A 12,219-nucleotide genomic window follows, 5' to 3' on the forward strand; every position below is an offset into this window, starting at 1 on the left:
CTAAACTATCATTCCTACCACAATGTCTACAGCCTCAGAGAATTTGAAGAGTATCTTCTCATTCCTTAGTACTTCTGTATCCGACTTCTTTGGACACTGATTTTTCCTAACTAACCTCTGAAGGTTCAACTTAATTATCACAACAAAACTGTGATCTGAGTCTATATCTGTACTGGGTAGGCCTTAAAATCCAATACGTGCTTTCGGAATCTCTGCCCGAACATGATGTAATCTAACTTAAATCTTCCCGTATCTCCCCTCCTTCCCCAAGTATATCTCCACCTCTTATGATTCTTGACAGAGTATTCGCTATTATTAGCTGAAATTTATTGTGGGGCCCGATTAGTCTTTATTATTCCTAGTACCAAGCCCGTATTCTCCTGTAACCCTTTCTTCTACTGAATTCCCTAGAACCGCATTCCAGTCTCCCATGACTATGAGGTTTTAATCTCCCTATACGTGCTGAATTACTCATTCAGTTTTCTCATATACTTCCTCCACTTCTTCATCTTCGGCTTGCATCATCAGCATGTATACATGAACGATGTTGGTTTGTTGTCTATTCTGATGAGAACAGCCCTATCATTAAACTGTTCACAGTAATTGACTCTTTGACCTACCTTCCTATTCATAAGGAATCCTAATCCTGTTTTACAATTTTCTGTTGTTGTTAACATTACACCATATTCATCTACCATAAATCATTATCTTTTTTCCATTTCACTTCACTGATTCCTACAATACATAGACAGAGCCTTAGGTTTTTCCTTTTCAGATTTTCTAACGTCACTACCACGTTCAAGCTTCTGACATGCCACCCCCCGACTCGCAAAACTGTTGGCTATTCAATCTTTTTCTCACGGTCACCTCACCGGAAAAACGAATCGGGGACTAGCCCGGAATCTTCTGCCAAGGGAGAGATCATCATGACACTCTTTGGGTAAAAGGCCACCTGACCTGGGGTACACATTTTGTCTCTAATACAGTGGTTTCCGTGGCGTTCTCCATACTCATGCCGTTGACCGTTGCTGACTCTTCTGCCTTTAGGGGCTGTTTTTCACCCTCAACAGAGTGGCCTGAGTATCTGTTCGCTTCTCAGCCCTCTCTGTCAAGAACTATGGCTGAATGAAGGCGAATTACTATACTGGAAGTCTTCGGCTGCCATAGCTGTTGATTTTTTATTAGCAGTTTAATCGGTGACGCGGTTCTAACCCGGGAGCGAGGACGTTTTGATCACTAATAAAAGACGCTTCCCCTATACCAATTCTACTCCATTCCATGAGATTCCAGATTGAAGACGTGTCTGGAGACGTCCCGGAAAGTTGTTGGTTACCAACCGGAGTGTCGCCCGTCACACGGCCCGATAATCAGGAGCGACGGTGCAGTGTGCCGTTTCTTCTCACAGCAGTGACTCCTTTGGTTGTCACTTGCAGCACCATTAGAGCGTAACAGTACGTCAATGTTATTCTGCGCCCATTTACGATGCCAATCGTGGCAAGTCATCGTTGGCTCACATTCCAACCGCAGATGGGGGTGCTTCTATTGCTTGCCATACCCTACCTTGACCAGCACGATCGCCGGACGTCTCCCCAATTGGGAACGTATTGAGCATTATGACTAGGGAGCGCAAACTGGCTCGAGAGTTTGAGGATATAACGTGCCAATTGGACAAAATATGGCACGATATACCTCAGGACGTCATTCAACAACTGTATAAACAGATGCCAAAACGAATAATTGCTTGCAGAAGCGACAGACGTGAAATAGCTCGATATTTTGACGAATTAATATTTCAATTGGACTTGATCAGTTCGTGACGCCTTTTCTGTTAAATTAATCATCCATTTTTTCTGAAATTGTAATTATATCTCTGTCTCTACATTAGTCCTTTAAATTTGCTGTCGGAAAGAGGTGTAGTTCTGAACAGTTCTACGCATCGCTAAAGGTTTACTGTGAGCATCGCGCGACTTCGATTACTCTGTCCTGCGTCACGACTTTTCAGAACGTAATTTAATTGCTATATCATTTCATTGGAATGCGTATGCAATTCCACAACCTGTTCATGAAGGTTATGACAAAACAGTTTACCATACTTGACACATTCTGGTTAGAATTAGGCTTCCCTCAAGACTTAGCAAATCAGTCCCTACGTCACATCTAAAATCTCTCCACACAATGATTCCAGCAGCTGAAAAGTATGGATCGAGACTCACTGCTTCCTGTGACTTTTCACCAGCTCGTCTTCTGATATGACGTCCACGTGACTGACAAAGAAGCGAGACTCATCGCTGTAGATCACAGAATGCCACTCAATGTCTCATTTTACTCTAACTCTACACAATGTAAGTCTCCGTTGTCCGGTGCAAAATGTGCAAAATTCTTAGATAAATAGAGGTAAACTAGCAGGAAAGATGAGTAATATACAATATCTACATGAACCAATATGCAACAGTAAAGTGCAAGTGCTCAACTATGGGAATGAGGCAGGAATGTAGTCTATTCACTGAAGAAGCAATGATGGAAATAAAAGTTCAAGGTTAGCATTGAAATCAAGGTGAAATGATATCAATGATAAAATATGCCGATGACACTGCTATCCCCAGCAAAAGGGAACAAGTATTGCAGGATCTATCGAATAGAATGTACAATCTAATGCGTACACAATATGGATTGAGAATGAATTGAAGAAGGATGAAAGAAATGAGAAATAACAGAAATGAGGACGGTGAGAAACTTCACATCAGAATTAGCGACGAACTATTGACACAAATAGAGGACAGAAGTTTTCAAAATGTGGTGAAGGTTCAAGATAGGATTGATATCTAATAAACGTAATTTTGGAAGAAAGACATTTGTGACACAATTTGCCTAAAATGAGGGAACGTATGAAATAAACATGAGGATGTACAAATATGCTGTGACAAGTGCCTCGACAATTGTCAACATTAGTATCAGTCACAAAGTTAAATATCCAATCAACAACGTTATTATTCGTATTTCTTTCCATGCAGTAAATATCTTCAACGTGGTACTCGTGTTTAAACAGCAGGTTCCATGCTTTTCTCTTCTTGCCCATGATTTTTCCTCAGCTTTAAACCTTCCACTCTTCTGCTATGATGCATTCCTGTTCTATCCGTTAATCTATAGATATTTCGCTTGGCCCACTACTTACAACCGCCAATACGAACATTAAATCCCTTTTTGTTGTGGCTCCTCATTTCGCTGTAGTACGTTATGTGTATAGGTCTGATATCAAAATATTTTACTGTACTTTCATAAGACCTACAACTTAATTCCTCTATGTTGTGCTCCTAGTACAGGCTATTAAAAAAACAGTATACTGTAAGTGTTATTTCCATGGCGGGGTGGTGAACGAAGTCATACTTTTTATAGTCTAAGAATAGATGCTGAAATCCGAAACCGGTAATTTCATTCTCAAATTTTTTGACTGTGCAGCATACTAAATCACTTTTAAAATAAACAATTACCGTCTGTCTTCTATTCGACTGTAAATCATTTCAAAAAGCATAGTAGGTTATTACAAAGTTTTTGTAATCTGTCTTTCATTTTATTATACCGAGTCTAGCTCACTTGTGTAAAATATAGTATCAGCCTTCGAGGGTACCATTCTGCTCACCTATAGTTTGTATATTTGATAACCGGAACGTACGTCGTTAGTTTCTGAATATACCATACATATATCCCTTCAACGCTGAAAATAAAAATGTGCGCTTCTGTCACGGAAAACCCTGATCTAAAATTTATTCTGTTATGCTTAATTATTATCTTTCACTTTCAATGATCAGAACACAGACTTCGGCAAGCTACGTTACACGACAGAGGGATGTCACGTGAAGAGAATTAGACGAATGAATTTTAGCTGTGATACATTGTACACTTATCTGTCAGCGCTACTGTTCCGTATATCTTTGGTAGAACTAATTTGATTTTTATCGCGACATTGGATACTTACTGTCCCGGTGAAAAAAATGGTATCCCGAAATACAACCGACAAAAATGACAACTTGACGGATATTAGAGCTCAACTTGGTGGCCTCTAAAGATGTGGCGTTTTACGCTCACTCGTGTATCCTTCGTGACTACACGACACTGAGCGTTAAGCCTCGCTTGGGCCCGTCAACGCCGACACTGGACTGTTGATGACTGGAAACATGTTGTCTGATCGGACGAGTCTCGTCTCAGATTGTATCGAGTGGATGCACGTGTACAGGTATGGAGACAACCTCAAGCATCCATGGACCCTGCGTGTCGGTAAGGGACTGTTCAAGGTGGTGGAGTGTCAGTAATGATGTGATACATATGCAGTTGGAGTTGTATGGGACTCCTGATGCGTCCCGATACGACTCTGTTAGGTGACACATACGTAAGCATCCTATCTGATTACCTGCGCCCATTCATGTTCATTGTGCATTCCGACTGACTTGGGCAATTCCAGCTGGACAATGCTATACCCCACACGTCATGAATTGTTACAGAGTGGTTCCAGGAACACTCTTCTGAGTTTAAACACTTCCGCTGGCCACCAAACTCCCCAGACATGAACATCATTGAGCATATCTGGTTGGTTGGTTGTTGAGGGGAAGGAGACCTGACAGCGAGGTCATCGGTCTCATCGGATTAGGGAAGGACGGGGAAGGAAATCGGCCGTGCCCTTTGAAAGGAACCATCCCGGCATTTGCCTGGAGCGATTTAGGGAAATCACGGAAAACCTAAATCAGGATGGCCGGACGCGGGATTGAACCATCGTCCTCCCGAATGCGAGTCCAGTGTCTAACCACTGCGCCACCTCGCTCGGTTGAGCATATCTGGGATGCCTTGCAAAGTGCTGTTCAGAAGAGATCTGCTGTGGTGTCACCGCCAGACACCACACTTGCTAGGTGGTAGCCTTTACATCGACAGCGGTCCGTAGTATACGTGGGACCCGCGTGTCGCCACTATCAGTGATTGCAGACCGAGCGCCGCCACACGGCAGGTCTAGTCTAGAGAGACTCCCTAGCACTCGCCCCAGTTGTACAGCCGACTTTGCTAGCGATGGTTCACTGACTACATACGCTTTCATTTGCAGAGACGACCATTTAGCATAGCCTTCAGCTACGTCATTTGCTACGACCTAACAAGGCACCATATTCAGTTACTATAATCTGAACTGATAATATTGTGAATCATGTACCGTCAAGAGCGACGTTCATCATTAATGGATTAAAGTTAAGTACCAAACTAGCTACGTCCGCTTTCTGAATTCTAATTCCTTGTCGTGTTCGAGACCTCACGTCATTATAGTTCTTACCTCCTCACGCCAGCCTAGTGAGCTAAAACGCGTGCATTTCGGCCTCCTCTAGTAACACGGTGTTGGCTCTTCAGCCAACACAACATCTCCACCCCCTCTTACTCTTACGGAGTTATGGACAGCACTGCAGGATTCATGGTGTCAGTTCCCTTCAGCACTACGGAAGATATTCGTCCAGTCTATGCCACGTTGCATTGCGTCGCTTCTACGTGATCGTAGGAGCCCTACATGATATTAGACAGGTGTATCAGTTTCTTTGGCTTCAGTATATGTACTGCAGGACTACTGTTCCTTTTTTTCCATTGATTGTACTCACTGGAAAGATATAACGCTGCGTTCTTTTACTGACATCCGTGAGTTTTAAGCCACCGTGTTTCTTAGGGAGTGCCAAAGTGCGTACTTCACTTTGAAGACGTGACCACGGCTCACAAAGTGTCCTAGTGCAAACGTGACGCGCTTGGTCAAGGTTACCGCTAGACCACGAGCAGCAGAAACAAGTTGTAGATGCCTCGAGTTCTGTAGCAACATATCATAATCATCTTGTATGGGTATTGGCATTATTGCCAGATAAACGTTTGATTCGTGCCGGGCAGTTTACTGAGGTGCGTCAGTGTTGTGTGTTGCAGCGACGTGTGCGCGGACGGACGCGGCCCCGTGTGGAAGGTGTGGTGCCGTTGGCCCTACCCACACCCGCTGCTCGCCTTCCTCGGGTTCTTCAACGTGTAGGCGCTGCGCGTCAACATCAGGGTCGCCATCGTCGCCACGACCACCTATCGCAACATCAGGCTAGACCGCGGCACTGTCACACACGTAACGCGCACACCCTTGCTCCACCAACTCTAATCTCCTGTCTTCACTCACGTTTCACTGTTAACTATGCCCTCTGTGTTCTGTATATAAGCAGAGATAAAGCAGCCGGTTTCTGGTTCATAGATCGAATGTGAATGTTGGTTATTTGTGAGAAGAATGCGTAATGCCTCGTTTAAAAATGAGAAACGGCCATGGAAGTCAACATCGAAGGGATCGTAGCCTATCGTTACGAAGTTTGCTCGATCCGACGACTATCGTGACATGGAAGGGTTTGTTGGGTGTGGGAGGCCCATTCTCAACGCCATGCAGGTGATTTGCGGTCCCACATTATTAGCGCCCGAGAGGCTAGACATATCGTTCGCTCGGCCGTGCAGAATCGTACTACCATGCCATGTGCCCTGAGTAAGAGAATAGGGTTGGAAAGAAACGACATTCCGTACAAGGTGATTAGTGAATGACTTATTGTGGATTTCCTTTTACCCCAGACAGTCACAGGGTATGCCGCCATCATAACCGGTTTTGGCCTACATTTACCGTCTTCAGATACCACAATAGGAAAAAAATCTAAGGAATATCTTGAAACCCGTAAAACAACTGCTAGTTATACTAGTGAGTTAAGTAAATACCCTCAGACTTCAAGAAGAATACAATAATTCCAATCGCAAAGAAAGCAGGTGTTGACAGATGTGAAAATTACCGAACTATCAGTTTAATAAGTCACAGCTGCAAAATACTAACCCGAATTCTTTACAGACGAATAGAAAAACTGGTAGAAGCAGACCTCGGGGAAGATCAGTTCGGATTCCGAAGAAATATTGGAACACGTGAGGCAATACTCTTCTTACGACTTGTCTTAGAAGAAAGATTAAGGAAAGGCAAACGTACGTTTCTAGCATTTGTAGACTTAGAGAAAGCTTTTGACAATGTTGACTGGAATACTCTCTTTCAAATTCTAAAGGTGGCAGGGGTAAAATAGAGGGAGCGAAAGGCTATTTACAATTTATACAGAAACCAGATGGCACTTATAAGAGTCGAGGGGCATGAAAGGGAAGCAGTGGTTGGGAAGGGAGTGAGACAGGGTTGTAGCCTCTCCCCGATGTTATTCAATTTGTATATTGAGCAAGCAATAAAGGAAACAAAAGAAAAATTCGGAGTAGGTATTAAAATCCGTGGAGAGGAAATAAACACGTTGAGGTTCGCCGATGACATTGTAATTCTATCAGAGACAGCAAAGGACTTGGAAGAGCGGTTGAACGGAGTGGACAGTGTCTTGAAAGGAGGATATAAGATGAACATCAACAAAAGCAAAACGAGGATAATGGAATGTAGTCGAATTAAGTCAAGTGATGCTGAAGGAATTAGATTAGGAAATGAGACACTTAAAGTAGTAAAGGAGTTTTGCTATTTGGGGAGAAAAATAACTAATGATGGTCGAAGTAGAGAGGATATAAAATGTAGATTGGCAATGGGAAGGAAAGCGTTTCTGAAGAAGAGAAATTTGTTAACATCGAGTACAGATTTAAGTGTCAGGAAGTCGTTTCTGAAAGTATTTGTATGGAGTGTAGCCATGTATGGAAGTGAAACGTGGACGATAAATAGTTTGGACAAGAAGAGAATAGAAGCTTTCGAAATGTTGTGCTATAGAAGAATGATGAAGCTTAGATGGGTGGATCACATAACTAATGATGAAGTATTGAACAGGATTGGGGAGAAGAGGAGTATGTGGCACAACTTGACTAGAAGAAGGGACCAGTTAGTAGGACATGTTCTGAGGCATCAAGGGATCACAAATTTAGCGTTGGAGGGCAGCGTGGAGGGTAAAAATCGTAGAGGGAGACCAAGAGATGAAGGATGTTGGTTGCAGTAAGTACTGGGAGATGAAGAATCTTGCACAGGATAGGGTAGCATGGAGAGCCGCATCAAACCAGTCTCAGGACTCAACAAGTAAAGTAAGCTTAAGCCATATTTTTTTATATAAGGGACACTTAGAAATGTGAATAAAAGAATGTTTTCAGTCTATTCACTTCAAAAGAGAAAAATACTTTATTCATATATAGTTGCTTTGTTTACATAAATACTCAAACAAAATTCTGATAAGAGTATATTTACAAATTAGGCAGTCATCAAAAATAGACGCTCCTATAACCCTGTTCCCTAGAGCTAAGAAAATTTTAATTTTCTTATTTGGTGTACTGTATTTTTTCTTGCTAGTTTTAGAAATCTTTTAGATATTTTCTATAGCTATAATTTCAGTCACTCTGCGTAAAATGAAGAATAGTATGTTTTAAGTAACTTTTATGCCCTTCAGAGTCAATACGTCAGCAGTGGGGTTGTTTATCATGCAGTATCTTTCACAGATACCGGTAATGTTAAGCATGCCACTGCCACAGTTTCTTATGTTCTTGCAGCCGACGGAAACGTGGCGTGTAAGCGGATATGAGCCTGTATACTTGGATGTAGAAGACCTCTCTCTGCAGGGGAAGAAGTCAGCATGTTGCATGCGTAGCCACGGCCTCTGTCGTAACGCCTTGTATGACAGAATTTCTGAAAGTATACAAAGCACAACATAGTTAGAAAAGGTGATGGACAAATACGTTTAAAACATTTTTATACGCGACTAATAACACGTTACAGACACTAAACTAAAATGAAAGGAAGAATTTGTCAGGTGTGTACTGTTTTCTGTTATTTATGTAACAAATAAGTGGTTCAAATGGCTCTGAGCACTATGGGACTCAACATCTTAGGTCGTAAGTCCCCTAGAACTTAGAACTACTTAAACCTAAGGACATCACACACACCCATGCCCGAGGCAGGATTCGAACCTGCGACAGTAGTAGTCCCGCGGTTCCGGACTGCAGCGCCAGAACCGCACGGCCACCGCGGCCGGCTATTTATGTAACAAATGTATATGCAGTGACTAGAGCTGCTGCCTAACAAAACTATAGTTTGATAGTCACATAAATAATTACTTTTGATGCAAGTATGGCTTACATGCACAATAAATAAAATCTATAGAATTATTGATGCTATTTTTACTCAGTACAGCACTCTTCATCATGATCGAATGGAAGAGTTTCCTGCTGTTATTGATAAGTGTGAGAGTTGTTTATGAATAACAGACATGTATTTTACATAAGCTCAACAAAGTATTGTAGCGATGTCTATATGTTTTTGTTTTGTACTTCTTTTTTCAGTTGTAGCTGTTTTATTTGAACTCCACCTCCCTTATGTCTCACATTACACATCAGCATTTGTCGAATAAAATTTGAAATTTTCTGCAAATACTGTTTATTTTTAATTAACAGACAAGACAATTATGTGGAATCAAATTTTTCTGTAGGTTACACAGCCCTTCATATATTATCTCTCTGTTCGTAAACGGCTCACCGCTTCTCGAAGAATTTGCAGTAGTAAGAGACAGATTCCATATGCAAATAAAGCGATGGAAACTACGTAACGCCCTGCATGTATTCAACACATCTAATGTACAAGTAATAAGGTTACAATATTAACTGATCAAAACTACAAGGAAAACTACCGTACCCTGTGCTTATTTATAATAGTATATCGAAGCCTATGATACTTTTATATCACTAATATTGATCAAAGTAAATGACAGTGCGGAATGTTTATGTTTCTATCTGCCTTTAGCTAACCTCATTTACATGCTAAAGAAAACCTCTCTTTCTAATAGAATTATATGACGATAGTGGCAAATTCGTCGGTTCATATGACATCATTCGAAAATTCCATTTCTAGTCTCGCACTGACGATGACAGAAGTTCTGAGGATGCAAAGTGCAGACTGGCGATATCATGAAAATGATTTATGAAAAACTGTAATTTCTGAAGTTATAATATAAATTTGAGTGTTAGGAAGTTTGCTGAAGGTATCTGCCTGTAGTATGGGCTTTTAAGGAAATGAAACGTTGACCATATGCAGTTCCGACCTCCGTCAACTTTAACCATGACAGACGTCCTCGTTTAACTTTAACTGAGGTTACTGTAGCCAATTTTTATGTTGACTAGGATTAAATTCCGACATAACAGCGTCGCAGTCGGCCCTAAGAGTGGGAATGAAAAAACGGGGTGAGGATCGGCTCCAGGGATTTTGATGCCCTGGGGGAAAATTTCAAGAACCTCCCCTTCCCAACTCCTGCCACACCCTCCGCATCATCGTTTGTTTTCAGATATAGTCAGCCTTTTTCACAATGTTATCCGTCCATAATGTCTTATTTTCAGGTCTCACTCTTACTCATATGTTTTCTGACCCGAGTACCTCCTTAAGACCACATCCAGGTATAGTGGCATCATTCGGCAAAACAGAAGGGAAACGTTTATAGTGTGATACATATTAAACTGTAGCTCCAAAACTAAGTTTTGTCTCTCACCGTGAACACGAATAAAACCTGTTCAGTTTTTCTGGTTCCCTTAGCAGAGATGAGTGTGCGATGCGGAGGTACAACCACCATGACAATCACGGGGAGAGTAATGGCGAGTACAGACCCGGCAGTACTTCCAACGCTCAACGCTTCGTATGGATAGCTTCTTCTGCTCCTTCCCCTACAACCACAGTCCACTCCACCATGGCTATTAGATTTTCATCTCCCTTTACGTATTGTATTACCCTTTCAATATCTTCAAACACTTTTTCTATATCTTCATCTCTAGCTTGCGACGTCGGCAAGTACACCTGAAGTATCGTTGTCGGTGTTGGTTTGCTGTCAATTCCCTTAAGAACAACCCTATCACTGAACTGTTCACAGTAACACACCCCCTGCCCTACCTTCCTATTCATAAGGAATCCTACTCCCGTTGTACCATTTTCTGCTGTTGTTGATATTACCATATACTCATCTGACCAGAAATCCTTGTCTTCTTCCTATATCAATTCACTGACCCCTACTACATCTTCATTGAGACTCTGCGTTTCCCTTTTCAGATTTCCTAGCTTCCCTACCACGTTCTAGCTTCTGACATCCCTCGCCGCGTCACGAAGAACAGTATCCCACAGTAGGTTATTCAATCTTTTCCTCATGGTCACCTTCCCTTTGGCAGTCCCTTCCCGCAGACACGAACAGAGTGATTATTCCCGAATCTTTTGCCAACAGAGAGGCCATGATACTTTTTCAATTACAGACCAATGACCTGTGGATATACATTACGTGTCTTTAATGCAGTGGTTTACATTGCCTTCTGCATCCTTGTGCCATCGATCATTGCTGATTATTTTGCCTTTAGGGGCAGTTTCCCATCACAATGACAAGAGGATGCCATGAACATCAATCCGCTCCCTCCACCTTCTTTGACAACGCCGTTGGCGGAATGAGGGTGACTCCTTATGTCGAAAGCCTTCGGCCGCCAATGCTGATTATGAATCAAAATTTAACCGCTGGTGGTTTCCGATCCCAGGACCGAGGACATTTTTATTACTAATCAAAGACGCTACTCCTTTTTATGGGCTTTTATTTTTTGAGTTTATTTTACGGCACATTTTTTTTGGTTTTTTTGCGTTTTTGTATGTACATTTTTATTTTCTTTCGTTTATTTATTTATTTTTGTTAATAATTTGTTGAATATTTTTTATTAAATTAGTCTATGTACCAGAATTCCAGGAGTCGGTAGCGCCTTCCGATTGGCGGAACATCCAAACGTGACTTCTCGAAATTTTAATGGAGATTCCGTTTGTAGTGCGTTCGGAACATCATGTCGGCAAAATAGCATCAGCATCTCATCGCTTTGGCGTTCCAGCTGGAAGGCGGGTCATGAAAGACGCTCCGTAGAAAATTTGAAAGGAACTGCTTGTATCTGGGGTTGCGAACAAGTGCACAGTGTCGTTCGATAAGGTAATTCCATTAATCTAGTCTTGATTTTTCACTGGGGCCAGAATGGTGGCGAACCGTATGACCTGTTATCCAGTTCACAGCGTTAGTTTTTGTTGCGGGGTAATGAATCACATCCGGAAATAAAATCGTCGGGAAAGTGATCTGAGCACGTGTCTGTCGGGTAAGGAAAGCCAAGATAGGCTGCGGGAGGCTCCGGACGTCTGACGACGGACCACATGAGAATCGATGAGCGTCTGCGTCTTCTACATCCCTA

General features: G+C 42.1%; 1 long non-coding RNA gene across 1 annotated transcript in view; it reads right to left on the reverse strand.

The window, feature by feature from the left end:
• Positions 1-8,215: 8,215 nt before the first annotated feature.
• Positions 8,216-12,219, reverse strand: part of LOC126455435 (uncharacterized) — a 34,745-nt gene continuing 30,741 nt past the window's right edge. The window contains exon 3 of the long non-coding RNA XR_007585320.1: positions 8,216-8,662. This is a non-coding gene — a long non-coding RNA (uncharacterized LOC126455435). The remainder of the gene's footprint in view (positions 8,663-12,219) is intronic.

This window comes from Schistocerca serialis, chromosome 2 (genome assembly GCF_023864345.2).
Source record: "Schistocerca serialis cubense isolate TAMUIC-IGC-003099 chromosome 2, iqSchSeri2.2, whole genome shotgun sequence".
In the NCBI taxonomy this organism is placed as follows: domain Eukaryota; kingdom Metazoa; phylum Arthropoda; class Insecta; order Orthoptera; family Acrididae; genus Schistocerca; species Schistocerca serialis.